Here is a 21,659-nt window from a genome sequence, read left to right on the forward strand (position 1 = left end):
TTAGGAGATATAGGAGGTATAGCTCTGGGCAATGCCAACAGCTGGAGTCCACATCAGTAAAGACATTGGAGATCATCTTGGTCATAATTATGACTTTTGGGATCTTTTTGGCAAAGGCTATTGAAGGTTCCCTGTCTGTCTCTCCCTTGGGGAACTCAAAGCCAATAAAATTCCTCACAGTGTTTCCCTGGTGTTAGAGATGATAAGATATAGGCAGAATATTTTCTATCCATTTTCTACGCAGCCATCCTCAACCATAACATTCATCTGGGTAACTGCAACCCTCTAACTACACTCCTGGTTCTCCCAGAACTAATGCTTTGGTAGATAGTTGACTTGATCATAGTTTTTGTTTGAGAGTGAGGATCTGCTCGTAGGAGATCCTGCCATCTTGCTGAAATCACATCTCTTACTGAAACAACTCTTGCCTACAATAAGCATTCAAGCTATGTTAAAGTGAATCATATTTTTTTTTTTACCACAAACTCAGTTTGGAGGAAGTCCTCAAATCTGTGTCTGGGACAATTGCCAATGTCCTGGAGGTCTTTTTCAAGTGTGATCCCAAAAGCTTTCACAAGTGAGGCCTGGATTTATCTTCCCTTTTATTACATATTATTTGAATTTGTTATGAATCAACAACTTTCTCCATCTTAGCACAATCTTGGATTTTTTCCTCTTCTATTAATTTATCTTTCAAGGGTGAATATTGTTTTTTTTTGTTGTTGTTTTGTTTTTTGTGATTTCAGTACAAGCATTTTCATCTTATGTCAGAAATTCAGGTGGTGTGAAGAAGACTAAAGGAAACATTTGTCATTCTTTAGCAATACTGAGTTATGAGATTATTAATAAATTGGTCATTCTTTAAATATATATATATATACATATATATATATATATATATATATATATATATATATATATATATATCTTTGTAGAGATATTTCTTTCTTCAGGCCTGGTTTCTAGTATCTCTAATATACTGATTTCAAGAAAGATGTTGACCCCAGACAGGATAATTTAAGTAATTATCTATTAACCTTCTTGAACTAAGCATCAAGTCAACTTAATGTTTCTTGGTCTGAACTGGCACCATTTAACCAAACGACTGTCTTCCAAAATAAAGGTGACTACCTCCAGATCACATTTCCTTATAGTGGTCACAATGGGTATCTACAAATCTCCTATTCTATTGTTTCTCTATCAGTGAGACAGACTATGCTTAGACAATTGGCAGAAAATAGCCCATATAAAAGTCACAATCATTTTCAGAATCTGAAGTAACATATTGTAACTATTATTATAATAGCATCTTTATTGATATTCAAATCACTACACCACTATCATCACCAGAAAAGAAACAATCAATTATATTCCTTACAAAAGAGTTTGCTTTTTTTATGGTTTTCTATTTTATGGTATGCTATTGTTTATAGCACTTTGAAGCTTGAAAATACAATTTCATTGACCATTGATTTTATTCTGTGCTATTTAACAAGCACTGGGATGCATGGAGATTTATAGAACTAACTTCCAATGCAGTATGATTAGAAAATACAAAACTCTGTCATTCTATTGTTTGTCATCAAAAAGTAAAACATAGGTTGGTTTCCTTGTGTTTGTTTCCTAAATTATTTATTGGGTTTCTCCATATTAATTAGTGTTTATTATTTTATAAATTGAGGTTTTAAAAGCAAGTCAAAATAAGCAGGCATACATTTTGATAACCTAACATAGACATTTAAATGCATCTAGATTAGTGAGCTTCATTATTAATATAACCTCAAATATAGGTTGAATTTAACTTACAAGAAAAAGACACACAGATGTATACTTATAAAAACAATGTACTCCAGTCACCAGTGATTTTGACAATGTTATTATTTTTTTTCACAAACTCACATGTATTTTTAAAGCTTTTTACAACATGTAAATGTGTATAATAAATGCCAGCATTGGGAAGGCTTGCTTAATGTAAGTAAGTAATTATGTTCACTCTTTCTCTATGAATGGCAATACTTCCTGCAACACACAATTTAGAATATATTTTATGCCCTCCACAACTGAATAGTTAAGATTATACAGGATAAAAGAAAATGGCTATAATTAGCTTGTAACTTTACTGCAACAATAGAAAGAAATACCAGAAGTGGGTCTTAAAGTATGTGAACAGGGTTATCCAAAGCCTATATGTGTCCTTGAAGTTTTCTGGATGGATTCTTTAATGGAAACATTTGCTCCAGCATGTGAGAGCTAAAGCATTAATTTATTCCTGAATAAACATAGTGGACATAGATTAGTTTTTCTTCACTGACAATCTACAACAAAACAACAAAGATACAATAATTTAATAATTATTATCAAGCTTAAAAAATCAAAGTAGATTCTTCCATTAACAGATTTTAGAGAAGAAAATCATAGGGACACCTGGGTGGCACAGTGGTTGAACATCAGCCTTAGGCTCAGGGCATGATTTTGGGGTCCTCAGATTGAGTCCCACATCGGGCTCCCTACAGGGAGTCTGCTTCTCCCTCTGCCTATATCTCTGTGTCCCTCATAAATAAATAAGTAAAATCTTAAAAAAAAAAAAAGGAAAGGAAACGAAAGGAAATCATATGTGTAAATGAACCTTATAGTAGTTCTGATGCCATATGATGTAGAAAGGGTGAAAGATGAATTGGATACAAGTAAATAAATATAATTTTCTTAAAATTTAATTTTTTAATAAAAATAATATTGCTTAATCTGATGGCAGACATGATTTACAGGCAATTAGCTGCCAGAATCCAAACAAAACCAGATTTTTATGAATGAGGATATATTTGTGAATAAGGAAAATAAAGCTAATGAAAAAGTAAGTCTAGCATAGGAGATCATAATCTGGAGAAAGGTAATTTTTTAAATAAATTTATTTTTTATTGGTGTTCAATTTGCCAACATACAGAATAACACCCAGTGCTCAACCCGTCAAGTGCCCCCCTCAGTGCCCATCACCCATTCACCCCCACCCTCCCATCCTCCTCCCCTTCCACCACCCCTAGTTAGTTTCCCAGAGTTAGGAGTCTTTATGTTCTGTCTCCCTTTCTGATATTTCCCACACATTTCTTCTCCCTTCTCTTATATTCCCTTTCACTATTATTTATATTCCCCAGATGAATGAGAACATATAATGTTTGTCCTTCTCTGATTGATTTACTTCACTCAACATAATACCCTCCAGTTCCATCCACGTTGAAGCAAATGGTGGGTATTTGTAGTTTATAATGGCTGAGTAATATTCCATTGTATACATAAACCACATCTTCTTTATCCATTCATCTTTCGATGGACACCGAGGCTCCTTCCACAGTTTGGCTATCGTGGACATTGCTACTAGAAACATCTGGGTGCAGGTGTCCTGGCGTTTCATTGCATCTGTATCTTTGGGGTAAATCCCCAACAGTGCAATTGCTGGGTCGTAGGGCAGGTCTATTTTTAACTCTTTGAGGAACCTCCACACAGTTTTCCAGAGTGACTGCAGCAGTTCACATTCCCACCAACAGTGCAGGAGGGTTCCCTTTTCTCTGCATCCTCTCCAACATTTGTGGTTTCCTGCCTTGTTAATTTTCCCCATTCTCACTGGTGTGAGGTGGGATCTCATTGTGGTTTTGATTTGTATTTCCCTGATGGCAAGTGATGCAGAGCATTTTCTCATGTGCATGTTGGCCATGTCTATGTCTTCCTCTGTGAGGTTTCTCTTCATGTCTTTTGCCCATTTCATGATTGGATTGTTTCTTTCTTTGGTGTTGAGTTTAAGAAGTTATTTATAGATCTTGGAAACTAGCCCTTTATCTGATATGTCATTTGCAAATATCTTCTCCCATTCTGTAGGTTGTCTTTTGAGTTTTGTTGACTGTATCCTTTGCTGTGCAAAGCTTCTTATCTTGATGAAGGCCCAATACTTCATTTTTATTTTGTTTCCCTTGCTTTCATGGATGTATCTTGCAAGAAGTTACTGTGGCCAAGTTCAAAAAGGGTGTTGCCTGTGTTCTCCTCTAGGATTTTGATGGAATCTTGTCTCACATTTAGATCTTTCATCCATTTTGAGTTTATCCTTGTATATGGTGAAAGAGAGTGATCTAGTTTCATTCTTCTGCATATGGATGTCCAATTTTCCCATCACCATTTATTGAACAGACTGTCTTTCTTCCAGTGGATAGTCTTTCCTCCTTTATCGAGTATTAGTTGACCATAAAGTTGAGGGTCTACTTCTGGGTTCTCTATTCTGTTCCATTGATCTATGTGTCTGTTTTTGTGCCAGTACCACACTGTTTTGATGACCACAGCTTTGTAGTACAACCTGAAATCTGGCATTGTGATCTGGCCCCCAGATATGGTTTTCTTTTTTAAAATTCCCCTGGCTATTCTGGGTCTTTTTAAAGATTCCACACAAATCTTAAAATAATTTGTTCAAACTCTCTGAAGAAAGTCCATGGTATTTTGATAGGGATTGCATTAAACGTGTAAATTGCCCTGGGTAACATTGACATTTTCACAATATTAATTCTTCCAATCCATGAGCATGGAATATTTTTCCTTCTCTTTGTGTCTTCCTCAATTTCTTTCAGAAGTGTTCTATAGTTTTTAGGGTATAGATCCTTTACCTCTTTGGTTAGGTTTATTCCTAGGTATCTTATGCTTTTGGGTGCAATTGTAAATGGGATTGACTCCTTAATTTTTCTTTCTTCAGTCTCATTGTTAGTGTATTGAAATGCCACTGATTTCTGGGAATTGATTTTGTATCCTGCCACGCTGCCAAATTGCTGTATGAGTTCTAGCAATCTTGGGGTGGAGGCTTTGGGTTTTCTATGTAGAGTATCATGTCATCGGCGAAGAGGGAGAGTTTGACTTCTTCTTTGCCAATTTGAATGCCTTTAATGTCTTTTTGTTGTCTGATTGCTGAGGCTAGGACTTCCAGTACTATGTTGAATAGCAATGGTGAGAGTGGACATCCCTGTCTTGTTCCTGCTCTTAGGGGAAAGGCTCCCAGTGCTTCCCCATTGAGAATGATATTTGCTGTGGGCTTTTCGTAGATGGTTTTTAAGATGTTGAGGAATGTTCCTTCTATCCCTACACTCTGAAGTTTTGATCAGGAATGGATGCTGTATTTTGTCAAATGCTTTCTCTGCATCTAATGAGATGATCATATGGTTCTTGGTTTTTCTCTTGCTGATATGATGAATCACATTGATTGTTTTACGAGTGTTGAACCAGCCTTGTGTCCCGGGGATAAATCCTACTTGGTCATGGTGAATAATTTTCTTAATGTGTTGTTGGATCCTATTGGCTAGTATCTTGTTGAGAATTTTTGCATCCATGTTCATCAGGGATATTGGTCTGTAATTCTCCTTTTTGGTGGGGTCTTTGTCTGGTTTTGGAATTAAGGTGATGCTGGCCTCATAGAACGAATTTGGAAGTACTCCATCTCTTTCTATCTTTCCAAACAGCTTTAGTAGAATAGGTATGGTTTCTTCTTTAAACGTTTGATAGAATTCCTCTGGGAAGCCATCTGGCCCTGGACTTTTGTGTCTTGGGAGGTTTTTGATGACTGCTTCAATTTCCTCCCTGGTTATTGGCCTGTTCAGGTTTTCTATTTCTTCCTGTTCCAGTTTTGGTAGTTTGTGGCTTTCCAGGAATGCGTCCATTTCTTCTAGATTGCCTAATTTATTGGCGTAGAGCTGTTCATAATATGTTTTTAAAATCGTTTGTATTTCCTTGGTATTGGTGGTGATCTCTCCTTTCTCATTCATGATTTTATTAATTTAAGTCTCTTCTCTCTTTTTTTTAATAAGGCTGACTAATGGCTTATCTATCTTATTAATTCTTTCAAAGAACCAACTCCTGGTTCTGTTGATCTGTTCCACAGTTCTTCTGGTCTCGATTTCGTTGAGTTCTGCTCGAATCTTTATTAACTCTCTTCTTCTGCTGTGTGTAGGATCTAATTGCTGTTCTTTCTCTAGCTCCTTTATGTGTAAGGTTAGCTTTTGTATTTGAGTTGTTTCCAGTTTTTGAATGGATGCTGTATTGCGATGTATTTCCCCCTTAGGACTGCTTTTGCTGCATTCCAAAGATTTTAAATGGCTGTATCTTTATTCTCATTAGTTTCCATGAATCTTTTAATTCTTCCTTAATTTCCTGGTTGACCCGAGAAAGGTAAAATTTTTAAAGGACACATATTCAATACTTTATAGAGAAACAAATACTTTATTTCTTAATATTAAAAATTAAATCAGATTAGACAGCCAAGTTTTACATGTTATTATGCGTTGAATTATGTTCTATCAAAATTCACATGTTGAAGTCCAACACCCAGAAGGCCAAAATATAACATTTTACTATACTCATGCTTGCCTGGAATAAGCATCTAAGAGATGAATACCTTGTTATTTAGAATTTAGGTTATTTAAAGTTGGTTAGTTAAACTGAAGTCATTACAGTGAGCCCTAATCTAGTATGACTGGTCTCTTTATAAAAAAAGGAAATTTAGTCAAAGACACATACAGAGAAAACTCCATGTGAACAGGAACACAGCCATATACAAGCTAAGGACAGAGGTCTTGAATAGTCTTCCCGCACAGTCCTCAGTATAAACAAAGCCTTATAACACCTTCATTTCAGGTATCTGACAGAAATGTAAAATATAAATTTCTATTGTTTATAGAACCTAGTTTATAACAAATCTGTGACAGCGCTAGGCAACTAATACATATGTTATATCTAATATTCAAATGGTGACTGTACTTACCATTGAATTTCAGACTTAAATAGTAAATTGGAGAGTGCTTTCAACATGTCACACACACACACACACACACACACACACAGTTGAGAGAGTTTAAGGAATTGGCTCATGTGGAAGATGACAAGTCTGAAATCTGAAGGGCAGACTGGTATCCTGGAAACTCAGGCAGGAGTTGAAGTTGCAGTCTTCAGTGGGTGAAAGTCAGGCAATATTTCTGTATTATAGTCTGGAGGCTGCATTTTTTTCTTCTCTGGGAAACTTGTTTTTGCTTTTAAAACCTTCAATTGATTGGTTGAGGTCTACACATGTTATTGAGATTGATCTCTTTATTTAAAATAAACTAATTGAAAAGTTAACTATATGTACAAACTACCTTGATAGCAACATCTATACTAATGTTTTACCAAACAACTGGGTGCCATAGTCTAGCCAAGTCAACACTGATCATCGGTCGGCACACAGATTTATGTCCTCCTCTTTAAATGAAATTTCAAGAGGGACCATTACTCAAAATTACCCTCAGGTAGTAAGGAAATATATATAAATAAATACAAATATTTAAAAAATGATTACTGTTGCTCCATGAACTGATTCAGTCCAACTTTTGAAATTTCAATTTATTAGTAAGAATTCCAAATCTCATCTAATATTAATGTTTATAGGCACACATTTAAAAATTAAAAAAAAATACTCTTTATCTCCCTTCTCAATTATCCACTCAAATAATAATATATGGGTTTTTTAGGGATCTCTGGGTGGCGCAGCAGTTTGGCGCCTGCCTTTGGCCCAGGGCGCGATCCTGGAGACCTGGGATCGAATCCCACGTTGGGCTCCTGGTGCATGGAGCCTGCTTCTCCCTCTGCCTATGTCTCTGCCTCTCTCTCTCTCTCTGTGTGTGACTATCATCAATAAATTAAAAAATAAAATAAAATAGTAAAAAAAATAATATGTGAGTTTTTTTTAATAGAAACAGTCCAGAAAAAAATCTACACGTGATGCTCATTTTTCCTTAAAACCAATGTAGGAGTGAAATGTAGCTTTCAAAAATAGTATATGCAAACTCAAAATTGAAGCAGAAAAAACTTTCCCAACTCATATCTTACTGACCTCTAAAAATGTGAATTACATACAGATGTATTGTTTATGTAATTGTGGATGGCAGACAATAGAGCTTCTAGAAGAATATATTCAGAACTTCATGTATAGAGTCAAGAAAATTTTATTCATGATATTGAAAAAGGCAAATATCTTTTTAAATTTTTTTTTAAATTTATTTTAGAGAGAGTGCATGCAAGTAGGGTGAGGAGCAGAGGGAGAGGGAGAGAATCTGGAGCAGACTCCCTGCTGAGCATGGAGCCCAAAGTAAGGCTCAATCTCAAGACTCTGAGCTCCTGACCTGAGCCAAAATCAGGAGTCATTCAACTGAATGAGCCACCCAGGTGCCCTGGAAATAGGCAAATATATCTTAAACAAGGAACAGAAAGTATATTATAAGAGAAAACACTGCTAATTGGACTGTAAGAAAATCAAACATTTCTTCCAAGGACATTATTTGGAGAGTTTAAGGGAAACCACAGGTTAAATTTTAATACATACAAATGGCAAAGGACTAATATAGAGAGCATATAAGAAACTGCAGCAAATAATAATTTATAAAAAAGACAAGCCAAAAGAAAAATCTGACAAATACTTGAATGAGAACATCAGAAAGATGATTTCCACATAACTATCACTAATGTGAAATGGTACCAAAATTTGTAAGTCATGGAGAAATGGAAAGTAAACTATAATATGAAACCTCTAGATATACCCCAGATTGCCTCTAAATTAAAAAGGCTGATTATGAGGTGTAGGGTAAATTCATGGAGCAACAGAAATATCCATTTTGTTGTGGTGGTGGTTAAAAATAAATACAAACACTTTGGAAAACAGTTTGACAACCTGATAAAACTACATATATGCCTTTTCTATAACTTAGAAAGTCCACAAACTATTACAAAAAGTACCTATGTCTACCAGCACATATGACAGAAATGTCGACAACAGCTTTGATAAGAGCCAACCAATCATTAGGAAGGATGCATAAAATTTGCATACTCATTACTAAACTGAAATAAAAGTTTAAAAAATACTGAAAAGACAAACAAACTTAGACAGTTAAAAGTATTTACAATTTGATTTCATTAACAGTATATTCAAAACTCGGCAACGCTAATTGACTGTGATAGTAAGACAAAGAGCAATACTTGAAGGAAGTTAGGGTGTTGGCGTTGTTAAATTCATCACATATCTGTTATTTTAAATTTTTGCTAGTTCATCCAGCTGTGAACTTATGTACTTTTTGAATGGGTTAAACCTATAAGCAATTATATTATAAATGAGACAAATCTATAAGTATAAAAAGAAGAGGAGGAGAGAATAATTTTGGAACCTAGAAAGCAGATGGATAAGTGGTAAATATGAGTGTCATGTACTTATTCCTTATTCAAAGAGTCCATTTTAGCAGGATGTACCTGAATTCTCTGAAATTTTCTTGTTCTAGAAAATGCTAGTTAGAAGGATTCTGTGATCAATCATGCAAGAAACAGTTAAAAAACTAAGTGGCCTCTCTGGGTTTCTGTAAAGTACACATAGTGTAAAATATTTGACAATGTATTTATAAATACAATAAAACCAAAATGCATCTAATAGCAAATATTCTAAATTATTTAGAGGATGGAAGGGTTCTTCTCTATTTTTTTTCTTAAAAATACACTTTAACCAATGCTTTCACCCTCACTCTCATAGATATTTTCTTATAGATATTATATTCTCAATTTCTTATTCTTTGAGGACTTCTGTGGTTTTAGATAGCTTCTCATTTTTTTTCTTTTTCAATAAGCTATCCTGGGTATTTTATATAATATATATTATGTATATTATATATAATATATATATATTTTTAAAAGATTTTATTTTATTTTTTTATTTATTCATGATAGAGAGAGAGAAAGGCAGAGACACAGGCAGAGGGAGATGCAGGCTCCATGCCAGGAGAGATCTGGAGACCCAGGATCACGCCCTGGGCCAAAGGCAGGTGCTAAACCGCTGGGCCACCCAGGGATCCCTTATATAATATATTTATTAGTTGTTTTGTCATCTAACTAATAAATTTATCTACCAACGAATACATTTTATATCACTTTATTAATAAAAATTTGTGATGTAAGCCAAATTCCTTAAGGTGATTCTGAGTTACATACCTGTTAAGTCTTTGTTCATAGATAATAACATATGTAAAAGGAATTAATTTTAAGGATAAGTTTGCCTAATGAATTAAGCCAATATTTTTTTCCTTGACTCAGTTCCTAGAATAGTGTCAGGGTGTAAATTCCAGGTTTTATATCTCATTAGTCCAAGAGTAAAGTCTTAACAGTACTGACATCAGTGGTTTCTAAAATGTAATGGTAAGTAGACCCATCTTAATTCTCTGGTTTGGTTCTGAGTGTCATATATTCTCCTTATTGAGAGTAGAGTATCATATAAAAGTCATTGATTTAAAGCATACCCTGCATCAGAACATAAACTCATCCTCACAAAATATTATTTCTGAGAAAGCATATCACTTATGACTTTAGCTCTGTTTCCTGGCCATCCATCTACAACTGGTTCTGCTGGTATAAAATGATGTTTACCCTTGCTAAATAGCCATATGTTTGTCCCTATTGATGCTGTGTTCTCATAGCCATCTCCATAATTCTTTGATGTTCTCCCATCCTTTTCCTCATGTTATCTTCTCAGTCATTAGAATAATTGCATTAACTTAGTTTATTGTGATTAACTACCACCACTTGGCTTGTAGTGCTTAAGGAGGCTTTCATCTCCATTCTATGAGCAAATATAAGTTTTATAGTAATCCATTCTATCATCAGCCTGGTCTACAGGAGACAGCCACCAGTTGACATTTTAGTGATGCTGATGTTCCTTTCAGCAGCGCAGTCCTGAGTCCCAAATGCTTCCATAAATGGTGTCTTCTTTGGGAAATCCTGATGAATGTAATCATTTAATGGTCTTCCCAGCCATATGCAGAATGCCCATTTTCTCAATCTTTTTAGTCCCTCCTGACTGCCTGTAACAATTCTGCCATTTTTTTATATTGTACAATTGACATTATATTAATTTCAGGTATACTTCATAATGACATGATACTTTTATATTTTACAAAATGATCGCCAAAATAAGTCTTAACATTTGTCACCATACATAATTACATTTTTTTCCTTTTGTGATGAGAAATTTTAGGATCTACTATCTTAACAATTTTCAAATATGCAATACAGTATTAACTACAGTCACTATTATATACATTATATACTCATGACTTATTTGTTTTATAACTAGAACTGTGTAACTTTTCATCACATTCACCCCACTCTCTGCCTCTGGCAATAATAAATCTGTTCTATGTATCTATGAATTTTTTTTAGGTTTTGTTGTTTTACATTCCACATATAAGTGAGATCATATGGTATTTGCCTTTCTCTGTCTGATTTATTTCTCTTAGCATAATGTCCTCAAAATCATCCATGTTGTCACTAATGACAAGATTCTTTTCTTTTTTTAAGGTTGAATAGTATTTCCTGTCTGATTTATTTCTCTTAGCATAATGCCCTCAAAATCAGTTGAAATATATTTATGAATAGATAATATTCATATATATATGAAATTTCATACAGCAATACATCAATGGCCCCTTAGGTTGTTTCCAGATCTTGTATGTTATAAATAATGCTGCAATAAAATGGTGTTTCATATATCTTTTCAAATTAATGTTTCATTTTCTTCAGATAAATACCAAGAAGTTAAATTTCTGGATCATATGGTAGTTTTATTTTTAATTCTTTGTGAAATCTTCATACTGTTTTCCAAAGTGGCTGTACCAATTTATATTCCCACCAATAGTGCACTAGCTTTCTCTTTTCTCCACATCCTTACCAATACTTCTTATTTCTTGCCTTTTTGATAATAGCCATTCTAACAGATGTGAAGTGATACAGCATTGTGGTTTTGATTTGCATTTATCTGAAGATTAGTCATGTTAAGCACCTTTTCACATACTGCTGGCCATCTATCTTTGGAAAAAATGTATATTTAAACATTTCCATTTTTAAATAGAATAGTTTGGATTTTGCTATTGAGGTGTATGAATTGTTTATATACTTTGGATATTAACCTCTTGTCAGATACATAATTTTCAAATAGTTTCTCACATTTGGTACATTTCTTTTTCATTTGATTGATGGTTTCTTTGCTGTTCAGACACTTCTTTAGTTTGACATAGTCCCACTTGTGAACTTTTGCTTTTGTTGATTTTGGTTTTGTTGTCAGATTCAAAATATCATTACCAAGACTGATGTCAAGAACTTACTGCCTATGTCTTCTAAGAATCTTATGGTTTTAGGCCTTACCTTCAAGTCTTTACTCCATTTTGATTTTATTTTTGTGTACGTTGTAAGACAGTGGTCTAGTTCATTATTTTCCATGTGGCTTCCCAGTTTCCCAACACCTTTGTATATTCTTAGCTCCTTTGTCATAAATTAACAAGCCATACATACATGAGTTTATTTCAGGGCTATTTTGCTTCTTGGTATATGTGTCTCTTATAATGCCAGTATCCTACTGTGTCTTCTTTGGGCCTCCCTAAGGATGCAACACTCTAGTGGGTCTTTTGGCCATATACAGAGTGTCAATTTTCTCAACTTTTGGTCCTTTTCTTATAACAATTCTGTAATTTTAATTCTGTCAACTTAGGCCATCCTTTTGGAAACAATCCTAGTAGCCAGTTTATAATATCTCCTGGAGTCCTTACAATATTCATCCTGATATTTTGTCATAATTAAAACAAAATTATGCTCCATCATCCCACCGTCTCTTGATCAGCCATTCAAATTTCAATGCTATGCATAATTTTCCAATTCATAATTCCTGCTGGCACATACTGGTTGTATACTTCAGTTCTTTTGGATATAGTATATTTTCTTCCTTATAGACCCACCTGTCTCCCTCTAAAATTTCTTGCCACAAAACATCAACAATCCAATATCCCAGTTCACCTTTTTAAATATCAAATAAATCAATTCATGATACCATTCTATATACCTCTAATCTTACCAACCTTACATCATCACCGATCATTATTCTATACTTCAACCCCCACACCCAATCATCTTTCTGACTAAGTCCCAACAAAATCCATAAATCAAAACCAAAGTACTTGCCCAGGGTATCTCCTATGTAGCTCCATTATAGCTAATCTACTTTAGATCTCAGTGTCTTTGTCACGATTCCACTTTGTCTCCCTTCCTTGCGCCATCAACTCCCTCTCTCTGTCACTCCCATCAATCTTTTACAAACCCACCTCCCCCACCCCCTACCCAACCCCCCCCTAAAATACACTAAATAGCAATACAAGAGTATACATCATTTATGTATCCGAAGACATTGTGTTGCCCCTAGGTGGCACCTTGTATGTGGTCATCAGTTATTTAATACATCCTTTCCCAACCCATTCACCCATCTTTATCATCATAATCCAACTTATTTATACTTATACACAACAATCCAAATCACACACAACCACAACCCACCCCTCCCTTATTTTACAAAACACAACACCCCACCCCCCTTCAACCACTAAAAAAAAACCACCACTAAATCAACCAATCACCCCTAATAAAACTTCCAACAACTCCACACAAATTCCACATCACACCCCCCACCCAAAATTCTCACTCCCAAAAAAAAAACCCCTCAAAACCAAAAAACACTAATCAAATCAATAACCCCCAACAAACTCCCCTATCCAACCCTATCAACCTTCCCCCCCTCACAAACATAACCCCACCCCCCTAATCAACAACCCATCAACACACTTTCCACCATCATCCCAAAAACCAAAACACCCCTACCCCCACTCCTCCATCCAAACTTTTCACCAACTCCACATCCCACCCCCCCAACCCCCCTCTCCCCCCAGTTTCAAACTCTCACACTTGGTAACCACAAAACTCCCTCACCCCCCCCCCTTCAACAGAATTGTTTATGCATAAGTTGGAATCATATTTGTCATTCAGTGGTTTGAGGCTTACAACTTATAGGAGGTTACTGGAGGTCAGAAAATAGAACCATAGTTTGATAATTGTGGTTTTAGAACTTTAGAGCACTTAAAGTGTATTTTAGAGAAGGATGTGAGAGTATTTTTACAAATGTATACTTGCTATATATGCTATTAAATTAAAAAGAAGGGTTGGAAAATAAGATGTAAGCATCAGCAGTAACTGAATAAACAACAACAACAAAAAACTTAGTATCTCACTACAATTAATATTTATTCCCAGAGATCAAAGGGTTATTTCAGATAATTCTGATCTATACTATGTTTTGCCATTCTTGGCTCCAAACTATCTGTTGTGTCCAGATTTAGTCTATGTGTCATCATCCTTAGACAAGCTAGCTAGCATGTTCTTTTCATGATGATAATAGAAGTACAAGAGGGCAAATGGAAATAGGTGATACATCATAAGGCTTCTGCTCATAATTGGCACACTGTTACTTGTAACTTGTAACTTGTAATTCAATTGGTCTAAGTCAGTCTGTGATGTTCATTTTATATATCAACTTGGCTGGACTAGGGGATGCCCAATCAGTTAGTAAAATACTATTTCTGGGTATGTCTGTGACAGTGTTGCTGGAAGAAATAAGCACTTTATTCTAAGAAGTGAGTAAAGAAGAGCATCCTCACTAATGCAGGTGAACATTATTTAAAACAATATTTGTTCTTACATGGGCAGTATTTGGATAAAACCTCTCTGTTTCAGTTGATTCTGCTATATAATTAGAGACAAAAATAATCCTAAATCTTAACTATGCCATTCTCAGGAAAATTATTAATAAATCTGAAAAATCCTGTAGCCAGTACAGCAATAGATACAGTAATCAGATACTAAAAATTCAAAATCCTTATTTACATTTTCTGCCAATTTTGTAAATATATATGACATAATCAACATTTATCTTTATAAAAATTTAATTCGATATCTGAAAAATTTGCTCAAAATAAATCTACTTTTGTAGTTACTTGGCAGTTAAGAAAATGCTCAAATTGAATAGTGATCATGAAGGTAAAAAATTAAGACTTTTCACACATATTTGATAGATATATATTTTTAATTTTGCAAATATAGAGCATTAGAGGAGATTTTGATCAATAGAAACTGAAAGTTTAGGTTAATTTGATACACTCTTACTAAAGAGCAATTTGATAATGTCTTTCTCTTTTTTTAATGTTTCAAGTTTTTATCTAAACCCTAGTAATTAATTAATATACAGTGTAATTTTAGTTTCTGGAGTAGAATTTATTCATCACTTACTAAGTATTGCCCAGTTCTATGAAGAAAAAAAATAAAAAAAATACATTTAATGGTATTCAAAGTTTACATACAAGATGTAATAGAACATCTATATTCAATTTTAAAGCAATAATTTAAAAATTGAATGTGTGGTTAATACAAACCATATATCTTTGAAACCCCTCTGTGCTTTCCACTAATCATATTTTCCTTTGTCACCCAAAGATAACCACTGTCCTGGATTGCTTTTCTTTATAGTTTTACCACAAAAAGTGATACCCACAAATAGCATACTTTTAAAGTTTTACTTTTTTTTTTTTAAGGTTTTACTCTTCAAATGCATGACAAACCCTGGTAGAATTTTTATTTAAGTGATTTAAAATCTATACAGTTTTGAATATCAAAAATTGTATCATATTTTCTTCTCTTTTATCAGATAGGATACAGTATTTTTTAAGGAATATATGCTTTTATCTGTAATTTAAATTTTATTAACATAAGATTGTAACATCTTATTATCATCTTAATATTAGTATAATCTTTAATGACAACCCCTTATATTCTTTACATTATATTATTTTTTTGAATAATCAGTCTTACAAGATGTTTACCTTTATTTTTGCCTTTCAAAGAATAAATATTTTGTTCTGTGAATACTCTATTCTGTTTGTCGTCTATTTCATTAACTTCTGCTCTTATGATTATTTTTCTCTATTTACTTTACAGATTTTATTGTTCTTTTTATACTTTCCTGAGATAAATATTTATTTGTTTTCTACCTGTCTTGTTTTCTGATATACACATTGAAAGACATAAATTCTGTACTTCACCTGAATGTCACAATTGTGACATGTAATATTTTTGGTATCAATTCAAAATTTTTCTGGTGCCAGTGCTTTTTTCCTTTGTCCTATAAGTTATTTTGAATATAGGGATATTTTATAGTGTGTTCTTGTTATTTTTTTTTTCTAGAGTAATTGAATTTTGGCCAGAGAACATAACATATATGATCTTTTTTTTTCTTTTTCTTTTTCTTTTTCTTTTTCTTTTTCTTTTTCTTTTTTTTTTTTTTTTTTTTAAGATTCGGTCCATTCTACCATGGTGGGTACCATATTTTGTATTTGTTTACTAAGATGAATTTACTTCTTGAGTTTAAAAAATACATTTAACATATTTTGGAAATAATTCTTTAAATAGTTATGGAGAGATGTATTTTTTAATCTTATTAATTTTGTCTATTTGTCCATATAGTTTTGTGCACTTTTGTTGTATAAAAATAAGACAGGGTCAGCAGGTACATACTTATTTAGAAATGCTGTGTCTTCTTGGTCAATTGAAAATGTTATGATTCTGAAGCATCTTCTTATCTTGAATAAAGAATATTGACTAAAGTCTTTTTTTTCTGAAATACAACTACATTTTCTTTATTTTGAGTTTCTTTTGTCTAACTTTTTAAATTTTTTTAAAAAATCATACTATTTGATACCTATTTTTAGATATTTTTCTTGTAAATAACAAAATAATTTATATCTGGAATTTGCTTTTTTTAAAAATAGTCTTGTAATCTTTATCTTTTAGGTTGAGTATTTAGTCAATTTGTTATTATTATTGCTGATCTGTTGAACTTAAAACTTCTGCATTGCACATACTTTCTGCTTTGCCTGTTCCATTTCTTCTATTAAAATGACTGATTATTCTGCATTTTCTACCATTAACTCAGAAGTCATTTACTTTTTTTTACTATTTTTCAGTTTGCTCTAAATATTACTATATTTATCCTGAGTAATAAAATAGAGCATTAATTAGCACTTTTTTCCTCTTAACATATTATATAATAAACTAACATTTTAACTATTTTTATTCCCTACTAATATATATGCTATGCTTTTTGGTGTGATTTAATACTAATATATTTCAAGTACATTTGACGTCACTTTTATTTTATAAGTTATCATTTTATTATATTTATCCACATTATTACTACAGTTAATCTTCATTTACTTCATCATTTCCAAATATCCGTTTTGAATTATCCTCTTCCTGCTAGAAGAATGCTCTTAATTTTCCTCTAGCTTTTCCTGTAGTGTATACCTGTCAGTGATAAGTGGTTTTTTAAAATGTCCTTAAATTTTTTTTCATTTTCCGTTATTTTTTCTTTTTTTTATAGTTTCAAGTTTTTTTTTAATTTTTTTTTAAATTTATTTATGATAGAGAGAGAGAGAGGGGGGGGGGGAGAGAGAGAGAGGCAGAGGCACAGGCAGAGACACAGGCAGTGGGAGAAGCAGGCTCCATGCACTGGGAGCCCGATGTGGGACTCGATCCCGGGTCTCCAGGATTGCGCCTTGGGCCAACGGCAGGCGCCAATTGTTTCAAGTTTTTATTTAAATTCTAGTTAGTTAACATACAACATAATATTAGTTGCAGGAGTAGAATTTAGCAATTCTTTACTTACAATAGTCAATGCTCATCACAAGTACCCTCCTTAATACCCACCTCTCATTTAACCTATCCCCTTGATTACTTCCCCTCCAACAATCCTGTTTGTTCTCTATAGTTCTCTTAAATGGTTTTACCTCCTTTTTGAATTTTATTTCCCCTATGTTCATCTGTTTTGTTTCTTAAATTCCACACATAAGTGAAGTCATGTGATATATCTCTTATAATTGAAGATAGTTAAACTTTCATCCTAAACACTGAATATCCTAGAAAATCTCATGAGTAAGGGAGATAATGTACAAAAGTTAGAAAATAAATTTATTTTCATTTAAACATTAGTATAGAGAATAGAAATTTGCTATAGGTAAATTCAAATAGGCAAATTGCTATAGGCTATATTCAAATAGTAACTGGTGTAAAGTTGGAAAGAAAAACTTCAGCATCAAGGAAAATATCTAAAAATCACTTAATCCTTCTGTGGTGGGCAGGTATATTCCTTATAGGATGTCAGAAAAATAAGGCTGGCTACCCCAATAAGGATGGGAAAATAAAAGTAGTTGTTAAATATGAGTTAGAGGAAACATTTGTGTAGAATAATAAGGAAAAGTAATATTCTAAAAGAAATATGAATGATGATAAGATTGTCCAAAAATATAAATGAGAATATTCATAATTATTATATAAGAAAGCCATGATCAAGAAGTCTCTGGCTGAATGTAAAAGTAGTTTGGACAAAATAGCAAAAGAAGGTCTCTAGCATTTCTATTTTTGTATTAAATTCACCACAATACTGTTTGGCTATGCTTATTAAATTGGTAAATAGACTTTGAAATTAAAGAGGTAATGTATATTTGTTTAGAAATGCTTTAAAAGGAGGTGAAAATGTGAAAAGATTGTAGACTGAAAATAGAAATAAATGGGTATAGACTTATAGCTTTTGTTTAGAGTTCACCTTAAAACACTGTTATCACAGACTAAAACAATTTTCCAATAGTTCAGAGAAGTAGACGAAGTTTATCTCTCTGTTGGTGAAATTATCATACTCAAGAGAAATGGACAGTCTTTTCTACTTCTTGCTGTCTTATGGTTTAGGAACTGCAAGTAGGAATTAAACATAAAAAGTGCTGCAGGACTACTGACATCGTTTATCACTGACAGATGCTTAAAAACCACTATAAATGTGGCAAAATCATGACAATGAAAATAATAGAAATATATGAGAAAACTAAACATTGATGAAGAAAAGTTGCTGCAGTAAATTAAAAATAAGATTATATCCCAAGGAAATTCAAGGCTACATAGGAATAAGATATATTTTATAAATTAAAAAAGAAAAGGGGTGACTATCATCTTAGGTGTATTATTAATATAAATAAATTAAAACCAGAAATCAACATTGATTTATAAGAAATATGTATGAGCAAAGAAACTGTTCAATAAATGGGTAAATTGAAATAATGAATTGCAATGGGAATTAGTTTTAAACTTACAAACTTAAGAAAATGTAAAAAAGAAGATTCAAAGGGAATATTCTGCAAAATTTGATAAAATATTGGTAGCTATAAATAAAGATTAATATATTCTTGTTGCTGTTTGGGAGAAAGAGGGATATACTGGTTAAATAGTACATACAGATGCCAAAATTTTATAGACACTTAACAAAACATTCAAAATATGATCTATATAGTCTAACCATGGAGGCAAAGACAGGAGTAACAAAAACTTTCTGTGCTGGGAGAGAGGAGGAAAGAAAGAGGGACATACTGAGGGAGAAAGAGACAACGGAATTCAAAACTTGTTCAGGGTTTGACTGATAAAGGACTTAGTTACCAAATTGTTGACAATGCACATTTTGTACAAATTTTAACTTGATAGATATGTTTCATTTAAATGTAAATTAGTTTAAATTTATATTTTGTAATGTTTTTGTAGAAGTTGCCTGCCTTGATTTGCTACAAATTAACATAGAAAGAGTTTATAGCCAGATTATAAAAGTTGGTCTTTTTTTTTTAATTATTATTTTTTTTTTAATTTTTTATTTATTTATTTATGATAGGCACACAGTGAGAGAGAGAGAGAGGCAGAGACACAGGCAGAGGGAGAAGCAGGCTCCATGCACCGAGAGCCCGACGTGGGACTCGATCCCGGGTCTCCAGGATCGCGCCCTGGGCCAAAGGCAGGCGCCAAACCGCTGCGCCACCCAGGGATCCCCTAAAAGTTGGTCTTTATCTTACCATATTTTGTAATGAATCTAGGGTATATTCTTACTTGTTTGTTTTGCTAAACAGAGACCACCCTGGAAATGGTAGTAAGAAATAAAGTTCATAGATTTTTATTTAATGTGGCAATAAAACTGAAAACGGAGCCTGTAAAGTACTATTTATTGCACAGAGTGACAAAGAAATTATAAATAATTATTTTCCAGATGGTTTTAGTCATTATTGTTTCCTTTAGGCCTAAGGAAATATTTTAGATGGATTTTATTAATACTAAGGGGAAAAAAGGAAATTATGAATGTGAAAACTGAACAGATTTTTGTTTTTGCTTTCTGTATTTTATATACTTGTATGCTTTTAAAAATTTAAATTTACATTTTAAAATCAATATAATGAAAATTTGTGTGAATCATATAGGTTTTTTTGAGAATAAAACAAAAAATTTAAATCTGTCCTCATGGACATTTTAAATAAAATAATTTGACTTATTTTAATTAATTTATTAATTTGCTTAATTACCAAAGATATTATTTTCCAAATTTCTTCTGTAAGAATTATTTCTGAATTTAATATCTCATTTATTCTTTAGTAATTTCTTCTATAATTTTGTTTTCAGGGATGTTCTTTTTTCAAATGTTATTTATTGAGATATAATTGACATATAATATTGCATAGGTTTAAAGTATACATTTATATATTGCAATATGATTACTTATCTTAGTGTTAGCTAACACATGATTGCTATTTCTTTTTTGTAGGGAGAACAATTAAGTTCTGGACTCTTAGGAACTATGAAGTCTATAATATAGTATTTTTGCCCATAATCACTATGTATATCAGATATTCTTTATAACTTTGAAATTAGTTTTGCTTATATGTTTCAAATAACTTGCTTCTTTACCACATTTCAGTATATGTAATCCTATTTTCCACTTCAATTTTATTCTGTGGTTATCTATCATACTGTGTCTTTGGTCTTTTAAATTATAAACTAACTTTTAAAAATATATTTCTGAAATTATATTACACATTAGAGTTAATGTTCCTGCCTTTAGCTCTCATACATAATATTTTGTAAGGCTTAACAGTAACTTCTAGTCATTTGCACGAAATATCAGTTTTTAAAAAGTACAACAGTTGTATTGAGTTTGGATAATGTATTTATTCAATACTAAGCTGTTTTCAATAAAAATCTACCTGTGAAATTGATTTCTTCCACTTTAAATAAAACTGCAATTTTATCAATGGTATCCTTGAGCTGTGGAAATTGAAGAACACTCAGAAATCTTTAGAATAATGTGATCTTCTATATATTCTATAATATAGTCTCACTGTCTTCAAATTTCTTCCATTTTTGATCATTACCTTGGTTTTCATTAGTAAAAGAATTTTATACTGTGTTTTTATATTTAATATTCAATTTGTTACTACAAGTAGCTATTTGTAGCTATGGCACTTATGCCTTATTTAGTTATTATTATATTTAAAAAGCTCTCATTACAAGTTTTATGGAGAAATGATTGTCAGTGGATTTCAAATATACATTTATTTTGTATTATATCTTACAATGATAAAATTTTATAGTTTTTTACTGCATTAATAAAATGTGAACATTCTTTGTTCTGAAAATGGCATAATTCACAGAGATTTTTTTGGATAATATACCTATTAATTGCTTTAGAGTTGACTTAATCTTGATGTTTTCTTGTTTTACATTGCTTATAGCATCATAAATATTTCTCACCTCTAAAATATTACTCATAATTTAGTGTCAATATACTCTATCACAGGATGCTAACAGATATAGAAGGAGTCCTATGAAATTTTTAGTGAGGATTTATT

General features: G+C 32.6%; 1 long non-coding RNA gene across 1 annotated transcript in view; it reads left to right on the top strand.

Annotated features, from left to right (window-relative positions):
- The window catches only part of LOC129502568 (uncharacterized), a 41,971-nt gene extending 22,188 nt beyond the window's left edge, over window positions 1-19,783 (top strand). The window contains exon 3 of the long non-coding RNA XR_008662984.1: window positions 19,658-19,783. This is a non-coding gene — a long non-coding RNA (uncharacterized LOC129502568). The remainder of the gene's footprint in view (window positions 1-19,657) is intronic.
- Window positions 19,784-21,659: the final 1,876 nt, after the last annotated feature.

This window comes from Nyctereutes procyonoides, unplaced genomic scaffold, assembly GCF_905146905.1.
Source record: "Nyctereutes procyonoides isolate TBG_1078 unplaced genomic scaffold, NYPRO_anot_genome, whole genome shotgun sequence".
NCBI lineage: Eukaryota > Metazoa > Chordata > Mammalia > Carnivora > Canidae > Nyctereutes > Nyctereutes procyonoides.